Consider the following 22,915-nt stretch of genomic DNA (forward strand, 5'->3'; position numbering starts at 1 on the left):
TCTTTTTTCTTTTCTTTTCTTTCTCCAGCTTTGACCACCCACCACACAAAAAATTCTATGAGAATATTTTCCATGATCATGGCATGCGGATGTAAATTGCAGATGTGATATTCTGATATTTTGGTTAGCCTTCTCTATCTGGTGCTTTTGGACAGGGTTGGACTAAGAAGTCCATAATTCCCAGTAAGTTAACAAATTATTGCAACACAATTGAAGGGCAATTGGTTGAGGTGGGGACTTTGAGTATATACTACCTGCCTTCTGTGCCCTGGATTCTAACCCATATGACTCCTCCATTTTCATTCCTGTATTCATTACTATCTCTTTTTTTTAACTAACTTCCTCCTGCATTGACTAGATAGCTCACACCGGCACGAAGAATATGTATCTGTCCAGATAATGTTGAACTATAACTCCCAATAGTCCCAGCCAATATGACAACTGTGAAGGAAGCTGGGAGCTGTACTTCAATGAAATTTAGAAGATTACAGCCTAAACTAAACCTCACAACTTTTAAGCCAAAATACATACATCTTCATTTGGTTATGGACAAACTATTCAATACTTGGCCTGTTTTCATTTGGAAGAAATGTTTTATATTTCATTGTATTGCTTTCCACCTTATTTTAAGGGTCTTTTAATGTTTTGGCAAGGAAATCTGGTTCAAAATGAGGTATAGGTATTTTGGAAATAACACACCCTTGGTGATGTTGTAGTTGTCTCTAATGTAGTAATCCTATTTCAGACTGTTTCCTGCTCTGTTAGTCACTTGAAATAATCACACAAAATCGTAAATGATTAAGAATTTGAACTAATGTGAGATTTCTGCTTTTAATTAGAATTCCTTCCCTGAAAAAAGGAATTTTTTTTAGTGAAAAAAGTGATGGCTTTCACAAGCAAGATTTATACAAGCTATTATGGCCTGAACATGTATAATATTAGACAGTCCTCTAAAAAATTTGTAACTACCATCAAGAAAAGCAAATCAGATATTTAGAACACATGAAATGCAACAAGAAGTATCAACTATTTGAATTAAATATACAAAGAAAGATTCAAGGAAAAAAGCTACACTGGCATTTGGCATTTATCCTGGCTAAAAAAGTTGTACTGTGTTAGGCAAAAATACAATGTCCTTATTTGGGACAATAACATCAAAGGAGTAAATACCTTTGATGGTTGCCAATATCCGGTAGGAGAAAGCACTGAAGAAGATGGCTTTCACAGACAGAATAGAGAAGGATTCTATTTTTAGCTGTTCCCCATCCCCATCCCCAAGCTCTCTACTAATTCTCATGTTGCTCCAAAAACCTCTGGAGCACCAGAATCAGCAGGGAAGAAAGAGAAGCATCCCAAATCACTTCCTTCTTCATTTCAATGATGGGTGCCTCTACTGGATCAAAGAGTTTTTTGTCAGTAGGTGGATATTAGTTGGTAGAGTCCAATAAAGTCATTTAGAATAGAGTGGTTCAGTGGAAGCAACTATGTGGTATGCACACACAAACACACATATGTGCTGTCAATTATCCTAACAATTCTATACTGAGAGTAATTAGGAATGGTTGCTCTTTCTAGAAAGGAATTATAGCATATCTTTCAGGAAAATCTGAATATAATTAGTTTTGTTATCTGTTTCCTAAAAAAATCTTGAGATATTTATCTGAGCTACTTTATATTGCAGGAGAAAATCAACCACAGTGAGTTGTGACTGATTTCTTTTTCAGAAACTGACATATTTCCCAAATTTGCCTTAGCCCTTGATGGAAAGAGAGTAGGCTTATTGATAGAGGGTTAAATGCAACAATCTAGCTCTGTCATAATTAGTATTTAATTTAAACAACCCTAACTTGAAATAGTGTATTATATAATTATGCAGGAAGCAGTCTTCTCTAATTATAGCTTCTGACATTATACCCCACAAAAATACAGAAGCAGATGTATATAGCCCTTCACAGTTCCCTGTTTCAAAATACCAAGAGAAAATTGTTAGAAAGTTTTCAAATAAATGTTCATAGATATTTATGAATTCTTCTATTGTGCTGCAAGAATGTATAGCCCTAATGACAGTCATGTCAGGACTACAGAAAATAAACAGATTTCCTGCTGTTTTACACATAAACTAATTCTGCATGACTAGCATGCGTAAGAGAGGAATAAAGACAAGAACAGCAAAGCAAATAAGAACAACAATGCTTATATGTATTTAGAATGTCATGCAATGTCTTGATAGTTCCAAGAAGAAACTATCTTGCAAGAAGAAAAGCTCACTGGCAATGAAATCAACACAGCTAATGGTTAAATATCCTTATAACTTGATAACTTGAATTTTAATCAAATCCACTTCTAAATCAGTAAGAATACAATGTTCCCTTTAATGTATATGGGGTCCTACATTGAGCTACATTGAAACAAGGTAAGAAACCTGTAAGAAAGGGTTAGTCCAGAGGCATGAGCTTACAAGAACTCAAAGAAGCAGTTACCAACAGATAGTCCTGTGAAATGATGCCCATTGAGTTGGAAGCAACTTAATGCCTGAACTATCAAAAAAAGATTAAGGGATCCTACCTGCTCTCCCTCCTATCTCCTTCCTTTGCTCTGCAGTTTCCAGGATCAGACAGCCTGCAAGCAGGTGGTTTGGTTTTTGGTTTGCTGGGGAGGAGGGTTATTAATGCAATAATTAAAACATTTTTAAATGGTAAAAAGTTCTAGAAGAAAGAGTGTTTCATAGAAGGAAGTTTATTATGTTACCTAATTTCATTGCTTATTAAGCTAGAATAAAGGTTACTTAATCCTAAGAAGTAATCTTTTAGCATCATTATCAAACTGGTATGAAAAACTTTGGAAACAACCAGTAATAGCATGGGGTCGAAATGTTCAAGATATGGAAGCTAGCGTCTTTATTTAAGTTAATAAATGAACAGGTATGAAAGCTAGTTTGAGAGTGGCAAAGTCTCATAGGCGGAAGGAAAGAAAAAAATAAAATATATTATAACTAGTTTTGGGCTGCAATATTTTGCATTGACTGTTATAGCAATTTAAAATGTTCATTAAATAAAGATTCACATGACTTACAGAGGTCTTGTTAGCAGGTGCCTTCTACCAGACCAGGTGCTGTCTACCCAGCCAAGGTGGGTTTATAGCCACTGCCCACATCCCCATTATTACTTTGACCTTTGTGCTCTGTACATTTGGCACCAGTATGAACAAATAGCCTCTGCAGATAGGGGTACTGTAGGCATGTATGTATTGTATTCAATCCTGCAAAGAATGGATTCTAATGGCTTCAGACTGAGATGTAGCAATTGTAAATCACAGAAGTGGTGCCAACATATCTACCTTGGAACATACAGAAAAGGGGACTGGCAACTTGTCTTATCTCACAGGCTTGGAGTTGCAGGCACCCTTCCCTCTGTTATAACTGGTCTCATCATTATGCTGATGACACCAGCTTTATTGCTCCTTACTATCCAACTCCAAACAGGAAGTAACCATAAGCCTTGATTATTGTCCAACTTTGATAATGGGATGGATAAAGGAGAACAAGCTCTAATTTAATCCATTCAGTATGGGGATATTCTTGGTAATCTGATGAAGTGAGCTGCAGCATAAAAGAGCTAATGCCTTTTAATAAAATTTGTCAGTCAGAATATATGCTCCTAGATTCCTGATTTTTTGCCACCATAGATTAACACAGGTTTCTTCCCATAATGCCTTACATCTACAGTAATAGTAGAGAGAGGCTAAATGCAGTCTTCCTCTCCTTGAACACTGTGGTTCCAGTAAAAACTATCTGCTATTAAAAGGTGACCATCCTGGCAGCTTCCCAATTTACTATCCTTTCTTATTTAGTGCTGGTAGAATTTTAAAAAACACTTGGTGATAATACCATGAATTTAGTCTCTGCTGAGTATAAACCCTTCAGCACCCCTGGTTCCCTGTTCTGAGCTTAACATCAGTAAATCAACAACTTCTTTATTCTGACTCTCCTTAGATAGCTAGTAAATAATTCCAAACTGAGTGTAGAGAAACAAAATTCCAAGCCATACATCATAAGTTAGGAACTGTAAAGAAACCTATGTATATGTGTGCCTGCCAGTTATGCAATGTTATAGAGAAATATAACTTTATTTTTTAAAAAAAGCTATAAACCAAGTGCTTGTCTAAGAAAAGTGGAGTATAATTTTTTTTTTCCCCTGCAGGTACCATTGCAAATGAAGGAGAGAGGGGTTCTGCCTTCACAGAAAGCTCCAGCTATCGTTATCTACATTATACCACACAAAATCAGGCATCTGTTCTGGTAAACTTTTGATTGCTTGTAAATTGTCATTATTATAGTCAATGCGTGTGACAGAAGCCTTTGGATGTCTTTAGTGTTACAGTTGTCAGCTCTACTTAAAATAAAAGTGACTGAATATAACATGGTTCAGAGATCTTAAATGAGGAAATCAGTGCTATCTGGAAAATAGGATACAAAGGCATATATCATTTTCTGATAATTCTACAATATATGATGAAATTGTGCTCCATTTTTTGGAGCAAGCCTATTTCTCCACCAGCACTCCAAACATATATAAACAACTACTACTACAGTATGGATAAGGTGTTATGGTTATTCTTTTATTCCAGGTGATTGCTTTTATTTTTTTGTTTTTATTTGTTTGAGAAATAGATGATATTCATCACTAAATATCTGGGAATTTGGAACTAGTTCTCTCCCTCCCTCTTCTGTTTCTTCAGCCATGTTGTTTAGTAATGTCCTTCATAGGAAATGACCTCCAAAGTATGACTGCTACTCGATGTAAACAGGGAAAATTGTTACTTGATAGTTCCAACTTTTTTTGAAAGTTGCATTAAATCATGTATATGGGAGGATGATTTAATGTATCAGATCATGGAATTCCTATCATCATTAAACATATGTGGGTCAAACCAGAAATAGCATAGAAGAAATATAATAGGATGGATGGAGGAGAGGAGATGGGGAGAGAGAAAAACGTATGAGGCCTGTTTCTTAAAAAAGAAAAAAAATGTACATGAATGTAATTAATGTGAATATTTCGTATCCAGGCCCCTTCCTGGACAGGGAGGCCCTGCTAACTGTCATTCATGCCCTTGTGATCTCCTGTATGGGCTCCTGCAATGTGCTGTAAATGGGGCTGCCCTTGAAGAAAATTTGGAAGCTTCAACTGGTGCAGAATGCAGCAGCACAAGTATTTAATGGCACCAGTCGCTCAGCACATGTAACGCCACTACTTTGTGGGCTGCGTTGGTTGCCGGTGTGCTTCCAGGTGCAATTCAAGGTGCTGGTTGTCACCTTTAAAGCTCTTCATGGCTTGGGATTCAGTTACTTGAGGAACCTTCTCCCTCCGGTTGTTCCAACCCATTCAATCCAGTCTGGCAGGAGGGGCATGTTCAGGTCCCATCAGCTAAGGAGTGCTGGTTGGCAGGGCCCAGGAGGCAGGCCTTTTCTGCCCTAGCACCCACCCTATGGAACATTCTCCCTCTGAAGATTAGAATGGCCCCAACCCTGCTGGCCTTTTGTAAGGCCCTAAAAATCTGGTTCTGTGCCTGAGCCTGGGGCCCTCAGTGTGCAAAAAGAACGTGTCCTGGCTGTATTAGCACTGTTGGTTGTGTTGTTTTTTTTCTCAGCTGCTATGTATTTTAATTTTTGTATTTAAAGTTTGTATTCAGGATATAATTGTTTTTATTCTATTTGTTATTGTTCATTGCCCAGAGTCATTTGCTGAGATGGGCAGCTTTACAAACTGATTAAGTAAGTAAGTAAGTAGTTATCCAGACAGCCTACACTGCAATGACAGCAAAGGGTGAGGGAAGCTACATCTTTGAAGATGATATTTTCGTGTTGTTTTTTTTAAAACTATTGGCACCATGGTCTTATGAAAAAATATAATTAACAGCTCTGGATTTATGCATAACACATTTCAAGCTAGTCAATGACCGAAATAAAGTACTTTGACTTTGACTACACATAACACATTAGAATTTCATTCTTTGAAAAATAAGTCAGAAGGTTTCCACACAATGAAAAAAGCAAACATAACTTTTATAGAAGTCTGCTGGGAAGGCAAATGATGAAATGTGTATTGCAGTGCCAACCTTACCTGACTTTAACACTTGCATGTGATATCAGGATGTAAGAATGAAAGGCTGGCATTGGTGTCGTAAATAATACTTGCAGAGAAATTTTATAAAAATTATACTGTCTTAATAGATAGAGTTTTCATGCCCCATGCCTGAAATCTCATGTGATTGCTTAGATCTTGTGAAATTTAGCAATTTTACCTCACGTTTTCATGGGATTGCGTATGAGAATGCTAAAATCTTGTGCGATCACACATGAATTTTTCATGCAAAATCTACAAGATGACTGAAAGCTTGTGAGATGTTGCGATTTTACTGTATGCTTTTTTTATTATTATTAATGAATTTAATATGAAAGGTTTCAAGTGACATTTTGGGACAGTAATATGTGCCAATTTATCTTTGAGTACCCTCTGGATAACCTCTATCTATTCTTTTGCTACTGAAGCTGAAATTCTATAGCTATTAGAAGAGATACAGCTCCATTTGAAATTAAGGACAAAAAAAATCAGAGCATATTATAATTGAGCAACATGGCTTTGTTTTTGTGGAGGTAGGAGTTTGTTTTTGGTTTCAGATTGCTTAGATGCTTTGGGTTATTTTGTATTTGGTGCATGATATAATCTGATCTTTGTCATTTTTAAAATAACATTTCATTTAGGAGAAGAAGCAATGAAGTGTTATATTCAAAGCACTAAAACAAGCTGATTATAAAATTGTTAAAGATTTCAGATTAGCTTTTTGCAGAGGATCCTCTTGTGAGAAGTATAATCAGAATTCCCTAATTTATTAAATTGCAGATATTGCTTTCATAACAATACAGTATCAATAACAATTCAGTGGCACAAGTCATTAGATGTGCCCAGGTAATACCACTACTTCACAAGTTGCCCTTGCTTCCTATGGACTTCCAAGTACAATTAAAGGTGCTGATGATCACATACACAGTCCTTCATAGTACAGGGATGGGCCCACAAGATCCAGTAGAGTGTGCATGCTTTGGTTCCTTTTTATGAAACTGTGTCACCTGGAGAGCCCTGGAGGCATGTCTTCTCTCTGCAGCACAAGCCCTGTGAGGTTCAGATGGCTCTGACCTTCTGTCCTTCTACATGGCCCTGAAACCCTGGTTCTACTCCAGACACTAGGCCAGAATGCAGGATGAGTCTGTCTAGAATGAAAAATCTCAGATGAGATATGTATTACTTGGCCTCAGTGAATTTGGTTATTTCTGTCACTCTGTTGTTCTCTCTTCTGTTCCAGATGTCTATTTTATTTTCTAGATCCTTGCTTTTCTGCACCTACAAATTGTAAATTGCCCAGAGTCACTTTTTTGCAAACTGAGAGGCAAAACAATTTAGAGATCAAACAAATAAATAAACACATTGTGCTTCTCAGAATTCTGAGTTCTCAGAATTAAAGGTGAAAGGGAACCCCAATATAATCAAACCAAATGTGTGGGTTATGTATATGCCTGTTGTTACAGTTGCAAACTTTTCTGAGAACGGTGAAGTATCCTTAGTCTTGTCCCAGGTCAAGGCTAACAGAGAGGAAAAAATGCAGCTGTATGGTACAATATCAATAACGAATGTATTTTTTAATATAACAGAGAAGGGAATTATTAAATCATGGTGAATAGTCATATTAACTGTAATTAATTTAATTTATTTTTAAATTAAAGTTAGTATTTTATCTGGTCATATTCATTGTATTCCTCTATGCAAGATTTTGAAGTGTAACCTCTGGCACTGAAGCCCAACTGAAGCTTTCAGCCCCCAAAATATAATATATTATTGATTTTTTTTTTTTACATTATTAGATTTAAATCCTGCCTTTCTATCAGACAGCACATACCACACTCTCTTCTCCAGTGTTATCTGCACAACAAGAATCCTGTGAAATTGGGCTTATGAATAGTTCCTGGCCCAAAGTCAGCCAGTGACCTTCATAAGACAGAGTGGATTTGAACCTGGCCTCCCGATCATAGCCCAAGATCTAAAAATCTCACCATTTTCTCAAGAAAGGTAGGGTGGTAACCAGAGACAGAGCTTCTTGCTGTTGTGGCACTTAGTACTTAAAAATCTGGTCTCAGATGAGTTCACATTGTTTTCTTTTCAGTGCTAATTTAAAAAATTATTCTGGCATTTTAATTATTGCTTTCCCACTGTGATTTTGTCTCTAAATTTTACATAGCAACAGTGAAATGAAATTGTTCTTGCTAGCCATGCACCATCACTTATTAACCAATTCCATGCTTCAGAGTTTATTCCTTTTTTCCCCCTGTAGTGACATTATCCTGTGTTCAGCAAGGAACAGCTAGGTGATTTTAGATGTCAACACAAGAAACTCTAGGTCATACAAGAGTAAAGAGCAATCCTCATAATGTCGTTTTGTTTTGTTTTTGTTTTAAATATACTGCTTTAAGAGGTCCAGAGATATAGCCCTACAGCAAACTTTAAGGGTAATAATTTTCTAAATCATTTCTAGAACAGCATAATTATGGGTGATCCCTGCCAGATATACATGTAGCAATCAACTTTTCCACCTTTCTCTTTTAGACCTAAGGCATATTACTATCAGTTTAATCTAATTTAGACTTTGTAATGAATCATGCCTTCTTAATCTGAAAATGTTTTATTGAAATTCTAAGGCAAAGTTAGAATAAGGACACAGTAAAACTTATAATCCTATGCATAACTAATCAAAAGTAAATCACATTGAGTACTACATTTGAATAACTGTACAATAAAGTGGATAAGACCTGCACTTTATTGTACATATGCCATACCTAGCATTTAAGAGTAGTCTAAAAACTAAGGAAATCAAATAAGATTTAGGTTAATTGAGTTTGTGTGGGGGTAAGTTTGTGTCTGTCCATATTGGCCCAGTCTGTGAGCCAATTTTAACTGGAATACTGTAATTGATCCTCATACTAGGCTTGCTGTTACCTAGCCCTTTATCAAAATATATATGCAGAAATATGAATCACCACCAATGGTGATTTACTTATTACTTCTCTATATTCTACTAAAGCTCTCCTGTCTGTAATCTTTAACTGGGCAAAACAGTGCTTCACAGGGCAACAATTTTCCAACCAAGATACCTCAAATGAGCTAATGTACAGAATGTAGGGACCCATGACTCCCATGGGAATAAAATTTGGGAAATGTATGGCTGCTTCAGCACTGCACTGCAGCAGTCAGACCAGGTCAAGTGATTGTCATGGGCATATTCCTGACCTCTTTCTGCCTCCATCTGTCCCCTGTGCCAATCGGCTGGTGGCAAGGCCTGAGGGGCAAGCAACTCAGATACCTGCCAGTGGTCAATGGGTGAACCCTCTTCCTCCCTAGAGGGAGGAGGCTCTTGAGGACATGCCAGAATGGGCAGCAGGGCTGCAGTTTTCCTCACAGTCCGCAGCTCCTTTTGTTCCACCTCCCCCCAGCAGAATGGGAGACACTTCTGCTGGTCAGCTGAGGAGAAGGAGGGGGAGGGGAGGGGAGGGGAGGGGGAGGGGAGGGGGAGGAGGTGGCAAGATAACAAAACATCATATAGCAAGCATTAAAAGCCTGATGGCACAGAATAGACTTTGTGACACATATCATAAAAACAGGAGGAACCAATCCTCCTTCCACTGGAAAGTTGTTGCATAATCAGGGTGCTGCAATCTAGAAGAACCCATATTGAGTAGGCACAACCTAGTCTCTCTACTATAGGTGGTAGGATATGTAATAGGGTTCCCAACAATCATCCTAAATTATAGGATGATACAAGAGGAAGATACCTATCCATAAATAATTTATAATTCTAGTTCAGCATCTGGTTATTCTTCTAGAAATATACTAGAATTCAGTTATTCTGAATCTAGCACCAGAATAACATGGATGCATGTATCATCAGGTCATGAGCAAACCTGTTTCTATGAGTTCAATCCATCCTGATGAAGCAACCAACCAAATATCAAACAGTTCCAAGACTGTCAGATTTGTGTCTTCAGTATTTCCTCCCAAATCTCTCAATGCTTGAACTATTTTTACTGAAGGGGGAAAAAAAATCAGAATAAGGGGAATATTTCTATTTTACCTATTTCAAAATTGTAAAAATCTATTGTTTTGTTCTCTAGTCTCACTCAAGCTGAGGCATATTCCCTTCCCGACTTTTTTGTCTTCTTCTGAGTGAGCCAGCTGTCTTGTAGATCAGCAGAGTTTATTTTTGCTGGCTGGGATACAAACCTCGAGTTATTAATATGGGAGAGAATTCTGCTAGCTGACAATTTAAGATAAAGTAAATTGGAAGTGACATAAAAGAGTGTGAGAGTGTTAATGTGCGTCACCAAGCTTCTTTTTCTGACATCCTGAAAGGTCTCGCCTGTATGGCCGACACTTGCAACCTGTATTAGTGACCCGGTGTTATTAAAGGCTAGGCACTCCCATTGATTTGTAAAAGTGACAGGTGCAGCAAGAGTTGTAAATTAGCAATGAAAAGCTAACTCTCTGTGGATTTTCAAGCTTGTTTCTTCCTATGCACACTCCCCATTCTCAGTAATAATTTGCACACATATATTTTACTAACTCCTTGCACAAAAACATTTAAATGTTTAACTACTGTAAATCTTCTGTACATACAGAAAAACAATTTTAGTTCCATTTCTGCTGAAAATGGGCTTTGCTATGTGGAAAAAATAACTTTTTTTCCTCTTCTTACTTGTTAACTACTTTGCTGAATTGCAGCAAGGTCACCTTGGGTTAAAGCTTCGATCCCCTTTCATGCTGGACTCAGTGGATTTTATGTAGAATATTTCAAATCTTGTTTGAAGAAGGGAAATATTTGTGATGATGAGGATTAAAATCTAACTTCCCACCTAATGGAACTTCCTATAGTTATTGAGAAGGGATATTTGGTTTTATAAATCCAAACTTATAAATGAAGAACAGTATTTGAAACACTTTTCTTTCATTCTATACATCATCATGGCTATATGCAGAAAATGGTTTGTTTAAATAGCTTATGGCTAAAAGGTGAGTTAGGGAAAACTACTTCTAGATGGATATAACAACCTTTTCAGGTACCAGGAATTCTCACACAATCTCATAGAATAGCAAGGTTCCAGCATATGAACCACAGAGTGGTCTAAGCATTGCAAGATTTCACATGCTATGTCTTCCAGCAGCCCTAGATGAAAACCTTTATTGTTATGATTGTATTAAAAACAGATTATGACTTAAAGGCTAGATATTGTTTCAAGAAAGTAAAATGTGAGCACTGAAAGGTCACGCTTCCAGGAGACTTCTGGAGACTTCTGGGGTGATTGGACTGGTTCCTTGGAACCTCTCCAGATAAGAAGAGGATGAGAGATCACCCACATGTGCTCCAGATGGCTGCTCCTCACAAAGAGACCACAGGACACCAGTTTTGCATGGGTTTGAATACTGGGAGATGATGGGACCAGTCATCTTGTTTGCAACCGTGGGGGAGCCTTTTAAAGGACACTAAGTTTGCAAACCTAACTTTCTAATCACTTTCAGAAGTTGCCTATTAACCATCTTAAAGCTATTAGAGACCTTAAGAATTGTAAGTTTGAAAAGTTTCATCTGAGTGAGTTTATCTTCACCTCTGAATAAAAGAAAAATTAATTATAAGCTTAAGAACTTTAAAAAATTGAAATAAACAGCAAAAAGCTAAGTGAGATTTTGATCTAAGAAAGTTCTAAATGGATTAAGGGCTCAGATAAATTTGGAATATTGACTTTTACTATAAGATTTTGGAATTAACTATAAAAATAAACAGCTTCTCATGGGAAACAGACTTATTTTGGCTATCCTGGTTATTGTAAGTTGTAACAAACTTTAGAAACTGGATACTAAAGGGGACTAAAGATTCTAAGCAGAAGAAAAAAAATGCAAGCCTGTTCTTGATGGCAGTTAATACTGGGACTTACAAAATGACACAAAGCGTTATAACATCAGAAACATTAAAGAAAATCTTTGAAGAATGGAGCCAGAAATTAGTAACTACAATATCAACCTTGTCAGTAATGATGTCTGCTTCTATGGATAGACTTTGTCTAAAAGAGGTTAATGAAGGAATAACAGATGTGGAACAAGTTTTATCTGACAAGACAGAGAAAGTACTGAAAGTGGAATTACAAGTGACAGGCCAAGAGAATGATTTGGAAAAGGATGCTTTGCTAGATATACAAAAGGAACTGGCTGAAGTTTAAAAAATTAAAAGGGAAATATAAATGATAAATGATAAATGATAAATGAATGACCTGGAAAATATTTTTTTATTGGATCTACAAAGAAGCTTGTTAAAGCCTTGAAGAAATCTGTATGATGGGATAAAGAAGAATTGAAAAGAAATCAAATGCTGTGACAATATTTGATTATATTAAAAATTAAGACTGTTAGAAATAAAAGGAAAGAATATAAAGTTGGTTTATTTGGTCAAGGTTAAAATAAAACATTTTCTGTAAAGTTCTGGCAACCTTTATGGACGTTTTGCTGATACCAGGACTGAAAAGTTGATGTTTTATGGATTTGCTTATAGATAAGGGACGGGATATGGGATGAAGAGATATCTGTTTGTAACCTTATAGGGAGTGAAGAGTTATTAAATTTGTTTATACTTGTAATGAAGGTTGGAAGTCACTTGTTTATATATTTTCTTTTCCTTTATTCTTTTCTCTTTTTTCTTTTTCTTTTCTCCTGTACTTTTGATTTGTTTTTTTTTTCCTATTCTCTTTCTCTAAGTTTAGTTTGTATTAGTTTTTACTATTGTAATTAAAATTCTTAATAAAAATTATATATATGTATATAAAAGAAAGGTCACGTTTCCATACAACTCCCATTTTACTTTTCTAATCTGATCACTTTGAATTACATATGATAAGTGTGTGAGTGTGGGGTGAAATATAGTAGCCTTTTCCTGAGAATCGCTAAGGTAGACAGACAGCATTCCACAGACGGTGAAAGGTTTGGCATTTTCCTTGCTAAGCCACTGGCGCTCTGCTTTTCCCGCCATTGTTTTCCTTTTGGAAGTGGCGCTCCATGTTTTGTTTTGTTTTTTCCCATCAGCATTGATTCTACTGAGAAACGTCAAGCCAACAGTTCCACTAGACGTTGTGAGTCACTCTTCCACCAGCCTGATGATTCAACAAAGGGGTCGCAGCATTGACATTTTTTTCTTTGGCTTTCACAGAATACAACACTTCCCTTTTTAAAGCACTGCTGCTGTTTGATCCCCAAGCCATCCATTGAGTTTATGCCATTTTAGATGTTACTAAAGCCTCATACATTCTCTGTGCAACAAAGCTGGGTTTTTACACTGCTGCTATCATGCTCATTAAAGCTTGCTGCTGACAGGCTTTACTTAAATAAGCAAAAGCAAGCTGAATCTTAGGTTGTGGGGTTTTTTTTTTTTTTCTTATTCCAAGAAAAGAAAATCAGCATTCATGGAAACAGGGATTTCTCAAGATACCAGAGCATCATCTTTAACAAATTTACACTGCAGTCCATAGCTAATCAGATATTCTTGTTTCTGATGAGCACCTTAGATTTTCCCTAGCTTTAATTATGTTTTATATTTCACAAGCTTTGAATAAATAATTGTTTTATCCCTCTTACTCATGCACTTGTTCCCAAAGTACTCTATGGTTCTCTCCTCTACCCTTCACCTCCTTTTCAAAGTCCAGAATTGACTGTTTCTATGGAAACAGGCATATATGTAACATCTGCTATTCACAAGAAAGAGCAAAAAGAGAAAAAATGGATCAAAAAGTGTCACTTGCATTATGTAAAATTTCATAGCTCTGAGTCACATGCTGTGAAAGAGATCCTTTGTGAATGTAAAAGTTAGAAAGGTCACTTTCACATTAGAAAAATATTTCTTATACTTCTAAATGAAACCTCTTAAAAAATATTATCAGGAAAAGATACATGTTAGACTCTTAACACTTAAGGTTTCTATAAATATATTATCAACAATTATTTTTATTATATTATTGAGGTATGTAACAAAATATTCCCAAGCAAAATAATTAACCTGCACTCTTTGTTTTTAATAAGAAATGAGACTTCCTCCATTCCATCACCTCTCTCAATGATTATTTATTTATATGCCTCTCTTGCAGAAAATAATCTGCATGTATGGCTGTGGGAGTGGAAAAGAATATGGAGATTAGCCCACCAGATGGGCATTGTGCAGAGGAAATTAGTGCTAGGCAAAGAAATTCTCTAGCATTTCTTCCTGCCTATTTTTATATCATTTGATGAAAGAGAATATGCGCATTAAAAAGGGCTGGAGCTTCCATCACATGGTCACAGCTGCCACCTTTTGACACACGCACCCTCTACAGATGCCCCTGTTTAGACATTCTTTCTAAGGAGAATTTCATACTCATGGTTGAAGAGTAATATTCTTGTGCTTATTTACTAGTGAGATGTACAAGTGTGTATGCCTGTAGGAGTGGCCTGAAACCCAGATGGTGGACCTCTGTTTTAAATGAAAAGCATGTACTTTATCAATTTGTCTCTTTCAGTTACTTTACCAGCATAATTCATGGTTTACAGTCCAATAGCTGTTCTTCTGAATAGGCAGATGTAGGATTATGGTATAAGAGTCATAAATATGGGCCATCCAGTGCTCATGAGTGAGACTTTTCTTACCCAAGAAAGTGCAGTGATAAGAAATATATTTCACCTGGTGAATTTCCTCTAGTTGCAGAACTCTACCGGAAGGGGGAAAAAAAAAACCCTGTAACCCCAGCTGGTGCTCAAAGTTGCTTGGGAAATTAGAAACCTCAGTGAACATAAGATAATATTGAAATAGAATGCTTACAATTCAGCTTATGTAAGCTCATTATTTTGAGATTATCTTAATTGGTTGTACAGGCTTAGCAACAGCGAATGGTCAAATTAATGCTGAACTGTTCGATAAAATGATGACGAATATAATGAATATTAGTTTTGCTCAAATAAGCACAACACCACACAAGTCTATCCATCCTATTCGTTCTAAGTTTTGATTTTTAACTATTTTGTCATAATCATCTGCAGGACCCAAATCTATTGGCAATTCGGACAAATAGTACTGGTGCTGACCTAAGAAAAACCAATTATTTATTCAGAAGCTATAGAAAACAAACAGAAAAGCACTGTAACACTGCTTTTTAATAGTAACATAAATCAGACGACCTCAAGACTAGGGATGAGCTAGGGCTAAACTTCATTTATTTGCCTGCTTTGTGGAACAGGTTTTCCATATGGAGAATTTTCTCCCTCTGGATTTTTGATGAAAAATCTGGAGAAAATTTTGCTGACAAATTAGGGGGAAAAAAGGATTATATTTTCTTGTGCAGATGTACCTGCCAGAGATCTTTCATAATATTTCTTTTAGTATAAAATCACCTGCTTTGTCACAGCAGCATAAAGAGTGCCTTTCCCATAACTCTCCCTTGTCTGACTACAGTATGTGCATAGGCATCTGAAGGGGGCAAGAGAGAAACAGTGATGAAAAGTGTGTCACAACAACAACCACAAACCCTATGATTAATGAACATCTATCTAACATCAGGACACAAGTACAAAATGGTGCAGTTTGTGTCATGACACTGCAGTGCATGTTTCATCATAGTAGTGAACACCTAGGGCCACGTGTTCCCTCCTGGAAGTGCTATGGGGAAAAAAAGGGGAGTTTTTTACGGTTAAAAAAAAGGATATAATAAGATTCCTGGTCATCTGACATACCTAAGAAAGGTGGTTCTTTTTTTTAAAGGGGAAGACCAACTTCACCCCATTGTAGTATTAAATCTCCCTATGGTTCCCAGGAGTCAAATATACAAATTCACTCTTAGCAGAAACTGTTGTGGAAAAATTTTACATTCTTAGCATAGATATGTTTGTCCTATTGCCCCAAAGCATAAGTGCAGCTCTTCAACATTTCTCCAAAAGCTGCTGCCAGAGTTCAACATTCAATTTCACAGAAGGGGGAAATTAATAAATAGTTTGGGGAACAATCATGTTAAAGGCATTTAGTTAACTTAATTGTAACTAAATTTAGATTTCCTGCTAAGTCTTTTATTCTGGCTCCACCCCCTTAGAAGTGTGATCTTCAGTAAATTATTCTGCCTTGCCTGCCCCCCCCCCTTTCTTCAACATTGATTTAAATCATTCCATATACAATCTCCAGCTTTTCTAATTAAAGGGATCATATGGTTGCTAATGTAAAAATCTCTGTTAGAGGTATTATTTGATGAGAGATGATTGGTTATTTTACATAAATCCTCTTACCTCATATAATCCGGTCCCTAATTTTCATACTGCTGGTCAATGCTTCATAATTTATCTCAAAACTGTCAACAGTGTCTCTGATATTTCATGTGATTCCCAGGTGAACACGAGTTCTCTTGGGAGAGAGAAAAATATAAAGTATATTTAAAGTCCTACATATTATTTTCTTCAAATAGCAAGTTTCACATGATTTCAGTGGAACAATACCTAAATAAAAAGCACAGAAATGCAAGTTTAGACTCTCGACCACAGTTCTAAAGTAGAATTCTTTTTCAGAGAATAAACATAAGCGCAAGAGGTCAGAGAGCAATATCCTGAAGCTATTAGAAGCATATATCACATAAACAAGAAACAAAAGGAACAAAAATAACAGGTGCAGTTGCTTGATCAAATGTCCACCAAGGAATTTTCCCAGTTTAACTTAACTCATGACTGCAAAGTAAGTTCATGAGATGTGCAAGCCAGACTTAGATGATGTTGATGTTGATGCAACTTCTGGTGTTCTAATTTTGATCAGCACAACTTCAAAGGATAACTTACCCCTTTCTCCTCTATCATCTTCTCTATCTCCTAAAGCTGCTTTATGTCCTACAGCACACAAACAGACACTGAACAGAGGTGTGCATGTGTGTGTGCACGCTTGTGTTAGGGTTTGTTTGTATGTTTTAATTTCTATAGCTGCCCATCTCAACTAAGTGAGTCTGGGCAGTGAACAATAATAGCAGAAAGTACAATTTAATCAGAGAAAATAGCATGTGAGGGAGATAGTTAACACCCTTCCTCTGAATACTGCTTGTCCGATCAAATCAGAGTTTGCACAATTGCTTTGGTTTCTTAAAATTTAAAAATAAGAGATCTAGAGATCTTCCACACTAGTAACTTAAAACAATGCCCAGCCATTATTATGATGATATATCACTAATTCAGGATGATCACTAACCACTGTGATGACTGGGTGGTGCTTTAAATCATGAGCATGGAAGTCCTCCTGGTCATCATTGCCCTGCATCTCATCTGGTTTCCTATGATTTGTGGTAATTTTATAATCAGTTCAGAATTAAAAAAAACAACAACACTTTTTTTTCCACTAATGAGTTCCACATTTCAGCCACTTGCTAGTCTGCTTCCTTGGCAAATGAAAGCTAACATAAATCTTCAGTATTCTGCCACATGCACTTGGGTGGAAATCCTATGCAAAAATCAATATAAATTATTGTTGTGCAATAAAAATGTTGATCAGGGATGCCTTCACCATAGATTAAGTGCTGCAAAAGAAACTGCTTACACACTTCTTAAATGTTGCCATCACTATCCAAAGCAATTTAACTTCTCTTGAAGAGATAACTTCCTCATTCAGGGATTCTCAATTTCAGCAACATTGTGATGTGTAGACTTGAGCTTCCAGAATTCCCCAGCCAGCATGTTGGCTGAGGAATTCTAGGGGTTCAAGTCCACACATCTTAATGTTGCTGAGATTGCGAAACATTGCCCTAAGGGGTTTGTTACACTGGTAACATGCTCCAGTTTCCATAGGAAAAAAATGGGATCTAGCCTATTGGATTATTGTTGGTTCCATTTCTGAAGCCTCAGCCCTCTTCTGTACTGCCATGTTTCTTTTTTTTAAACACCATCCAGGTTCCAGGTGCCTCTGCAGATGTAAGGCTTGCATGCTGTCAAACTGCCTGATGAGTCTGCTATAGCATTGTAGGAAACCATCTTGTTCGGTGGGGGTAGCCCCATTTCCCTTGGCCCCTTTTCATTTTTGCCAGTCCATAGGACAGGATTTTTCTCCCACTTCTCACTAGGAGAGGAGAAAAATATAGCCGGGTTTTCTTCCTTACTTTGCTGTGCATTGACCTACATACCACATTTTGTAAAACTGAGTAATAAGTGGTGACTGGCCTAATTTTTGTTTCCTAAAAATTAAAGAAACGCCAACAGGCATAAAGCATAAACCAAAATAGTTGGTGCTATAAATAAAACATGAAATAACTGGATGTTGCCCATGTTGTAGTTCCTAAGAATTTTTGGAAGGGCAGAAAGAAAATAAAAGCTTCCCTTCTCACTCCATCTAAAGTCTTGTTTTGTACTTCACAACTTTTTCCTTATTTCAGATAACTGAGGAAACATTTTTTAATTATTTGCACAGAAAGTATTAATTCAGAACATAGTTTCAGTGAAAGGACTCCAAGAAGGCCTCATATCACTGGACATACACTAAAAGGAAATTACAAATATGGCCTGAGAACTAAGTAGTAGCTAATAACTAATAGTAATGTACATAGCATTAAGCCTGTTTTTCTTCTTCATTACCATTAAGTGTCTCAGAAAAAAAAATATTTCAGCTGCTATGATTATAACTATACTTGGTGCTTTAAATGGCCAACAAGTAACTTAGATATTTTTAACCATGTAATCCTACAAAAAGTCACTATCATAATTAATTCAGAAGAAATGAACTTGTGGTGCCTATTGTAGATAAAATCCTTTGCTTCTTAATTAATGTCTGAAGAAAGAACATTTCAAAGTGAAACTGAAAAGCAAAGGAAAAGAAAATCTAAGAGGTGAAGCCTAATTCTCACCCATAAGGAAAAGTTTTTAAGATTTAAGTCTTCAAGAGTGATAAGTACTGTAGGTGACAGGGACCTATTTTGGCCCAAGGGCTGAGTCTTCTGCTGTGGAATTTTTTGTCAAAGACAGGAGCACAATGCTGAAGAGAAGAACCATGTTTATTGCACTGATCATTGGGTGCCTGTTTTCCAAGAAAGAGGGACCCTTAACAATAGAAAAGCATAGAATTTATATACTTTTGAGGTTGACAGGCTGAAAATCTGAGGGATCTGATTCGAGGATAGGTTTGGATAGGTGTTAAATGGGGGATAAATGGTTTTTCTATTGTGAGATAAGAACCACAGCAAACCCTTAAGCAGACAGGTGATGGCCCTCCCATTATTTTAGTATGATAGTGCTAAGAGGGCTATTTTGGGCAGCTGGACATGGTCACTCTTGGGTCATGTGATAGCTTGGAGCTGATCCTGTTTTGCATGAGCAAAGAATGGCAGAAGGAAGTGGAGAAAAGAGATTGCAGGAGAGGCAAGGCAGGGGTTTCAGCTTTATTTTATTATTTTTCCATCACACTTCTCTGAGCAAACGTATTGGCAGTCACATGCGATCAGTAAGTGGGAGCAGAGCCCACAGTGAGGAGGGCTGTTGCACTGCAGGCATAAGGCCTTGATCCATTGTCCAAAGTCTCATACATCTATTTTCAATTCTGCCTTAGCGTACATCTCCCTCCGTCCCTCTCTCTCACACACAAATACTGTATATGCCCATCACCACAATATGCCTTTAAAATAGCTTCTATTGATGCCAGTGGAAACTATTTAAAAATATGATTGCAGAATGTGAATGATATTCCAAGGGGAGGTATAAGGCATCACCAGGATGCATCAGTCCTTCACCAAAACCTCTACTGCATCTTCCCACAATTCTTAGGGAGACCCTATTCGGTAATTATGGAAGTCCAGCTGAGCTTCTGAACAGGGGCTTCTTGAGCCCGTGTTAGGAAAAGGTGCTTCTAGTCTTCCCATGAAAGACAAAGACAAGACAAAATGGAGTTGTTCCTCTTCATTGTAAAACCTTACTTTAGAAGAGAAACTGAATGGTTACTCAGAGTTTGATTTTCATGGGACTACTAATGGAACTGAAAGGATAGGCTTAAATGACAGGTGTGATGTCAGCTTTCCTTTAACTTTTTTGTGTCTGAAACTCATGGAATGGGATTCTTCCCAATTCACTATGAGAGACAGTGTTGCATTAAAATTAGATTTTATAACAGCTTCCTTTCATATTTATGGAGAGTATTTTTATACTTGCTTGCAGCACGGTAACTGATCTTTTGAAAAGCTGGTCATGGTGATTGGGAATAGGAAGCTACTGATAAGGAACCTTATAAACAACCTCTCTCAGATTGGAGTCAATCCCACAGGAAGGTGGGAAATCCCAGCATGGAATGGAAGGGCTATCCCTATATTTTCCAACAGAATCCCTCTTTGAATATCCTACCCCATACAGCAATTAAAACAGCCTGTAGTATCCTAATTAGAGAGCAGGGGAAACCTTTTATCTCTGAACATCTGCTGATTATAAATAAGAATTTTCTCTTTACTAGTTAAGGAAAAAAGGATCACTGGGAAGAACCTTGTGGGCTGAAGATTTCCCATGTTTTACATAAGTATTTGTAATTATTGAGTCATTGGGTCACAACAAAACATATCCTGTGTTCCAAGAGAGCAAACTTTTAAATCCTACTTTTATGAAGAGACCATCAGTACCATCTACTCTACTTATCTTAATTACAATTACAGTTTTTTTAATTAGATACAATCATTATCAGCAGCTTTCCTGAAACATTCATAGATGGAGCAGAGCACGGCTTTATCTTAGCTACTAGGGCCATATGCATTGATTCCCACCACCACCATTTTCATATTCAAGGGTCTCATTTATCCAGGTACATATTCAACATATACATGAGTCTTCCTAGATCCTGGTGTACATATACTCTTAGTGTATAACTAAGCCCCGTTCCCATGGTATGCTTATGCTTAATTGGTTCATTGGGGAGATAGCATGTTGCAGGAACACACAATTAGTTGGGTAATCCCTAGGGTGTTGAATTTAACCCAAAACAGACCCAGACTTGCACAAGATTAAATTAACTCCACCCAGTTGGCCATGGGAAGATCAAAATTAAGCAATCCATCCATTTTGCTTATCTAGACCTCCAAGAAAGAGCTGAAGAAAACAACAAAGGATGAAACAAACCTGTGTGTTACAGAACCCATGCCAACTTTTGGTAGTACAGAACACTACACCCCAAACATTGAGCTTCAGAGGCCAAGCCATGCTTACTGCTGCCTATTAAATAGGCCAGAGCTTGGTTTAAGCCCTCATGGCATCCTAAGCATTAACTGGAGAAAGTAGGGAGGGATTCTCCATTCCCCAAATTGTGATTTTTTGATATATTCAGTCTCAAATCACTGTTAAGGTGATATGACTGGTTAGAGGCTGGCTGAGTTCAAGGTGTTTGAGAAACAGGCAAATGAAAATGCAGAAGCATAAAGACTAACCTGTCAAGTGTTCAGGTTCTCCTCTCAGAGCAATTCCCAAAAGAGTGCTAGAGAAATTCTTCATTTTGTTTACTGAACCCAGACCATGATACTATGGCCCTGCACTGGGGTAGTTCAAAGTCAGAGTTCTTTCTCTTGGCTTGCTTCATCTAAAATCCAACTTCCTGTTTGCCATTTGTGCAATAAAAATGTTTGATTTTTGATACTGAATGTGCACTCGTAGAGGTTGCCAGATTTGAGGCAGAAAGATAAAGCAGTGCTCTCTATGTTGCCTTGCAGCAGAGCAGTAATACATACCACACACTGTGTTTAAATCCTTGGTTTATGAAAGTAAGAATAATTTCTACTTTGTGGTTCTTTTGACATTCAAGTGGTGTTTCCTGAGGGAATGAACCAGCCAGCAGAACATTTTCTCAGCTTCTCATGGTTTCACAAACTATACACAGCTCTCAGGGAAAATTGCTAGTGGTGTAAAAGAGAGGTGAAAAAATGGACTAAAATTGCTAGAAAGAAGCATAGTTCATTTGACTCTGCTGGCTGCCATAAAGGTACCATATATTTATGAAAATAACTGCTTGAGTGTTGTGATCCATAAACAAAACAAAATCCATATCTACGGTAATTGGCTGAATGCAAAATTAAATGCTGTAGTCCAAATGAGAAGCCGTAAATTGGTTTTCCAATAAAAGGAAACAGCAAATAAAGAAGAATTACCAAGTCTGTTTTAAATAATTACAACAGAAATGCACTGGCCACAAATTGAATCTTACTATTCTTACTTGTACTTCAGTGAAAATGTCAGGCCGTGATATGAAGTAGACCAAGTTCATATTATGTGGCTGGTTAGTATATAATACTGTAAAGGTTTTATATGGTAATTTCTGAGTAGTGGGAAAGAAGGAAGAGATTATTTTACCAATGTGATATAGTGGCAATACAATGTCCTTCTATGCAACATTGTGCTGCTATTATACACCAGGGATCTAAGGAAAAAGATGTGTTGAGTCCACTAGTTTGGGGAAGTTGCCGAGAATTTGCACATGCAGGGCTGTCCACTGGATATGATAAAAACAAAAACAAAAAAACTGAGCGTGCAATCAAAGCTCTGCCCATTTTTTATGCACTTGTGAAATCTCCAGACCAAGGAGGGATGAGCTACATGATATGACTGAATTTATTTCCTGTAAAATAAATTATTTATATACGTTATCGTTTTGAGCCATCCCAAGTTCCTGCAAATGTTTTTTCAAATAAATAAATAAATGTCATTGAATGAATCTAGAATACACATATCGAAAAGTCCTTTGGGCATTTCTGTATTAAGGAAAGGTGATTTGTTTTAACATGAAAAATCATGTAGCCAGACAACCTTTAGATGTTTTGCCTAAGCTGGGCACC

At 37.0% G+C, this 22,915-nt stretch overlaps 1 protein-coding gene across 5 annotated transcripts in view; it reads right to left on the minus strand.

Annotated features, from left to right (window-relative positions):
- LOC112542064 (uncharacterized) overlaps positions 1 to 22,915 on the minus strand; it is a 148,695-nt gene that overhangs the window by 30,657 nt on the left and 95,123 nt on the right. For 2 of the 5 annotated variants that reach the window (XR_015793790.1, XM_088130054.1), the window contains exon 3: positions 16,386 to 16,500. The gene's annotated coding sequence lies outside the window, so the exon portion shown is untranslated. Of the gene's footprint in view, positions 1 to 6,634; positions 7,401 to 15,564; positions 15,580 to 16,385; positions 16,501 to 21,517; positions 21,621 to 22,915 lie in introns of those variants that run through there. The other 3 variants (XM_088130055.1, XR_015793791.1, XR_015793792.1) reach the window with 3 other exon arrangements.

Source organism: Python bivittatus, unplaced genomic scaffold (genome assembly GCF_059951505.1).
Source record: "Python bivittatus isolate LINGU-HERP-01145 unplaced genomic scaffold, Pbiv_v1 ctg000850_np1212, whole genome shotgun sequence".
NCBI lineage: Eukaryota > Metazoa > Chordata > Lepidosauria > Squamata > Pythonidae > Python > Python bivittatus.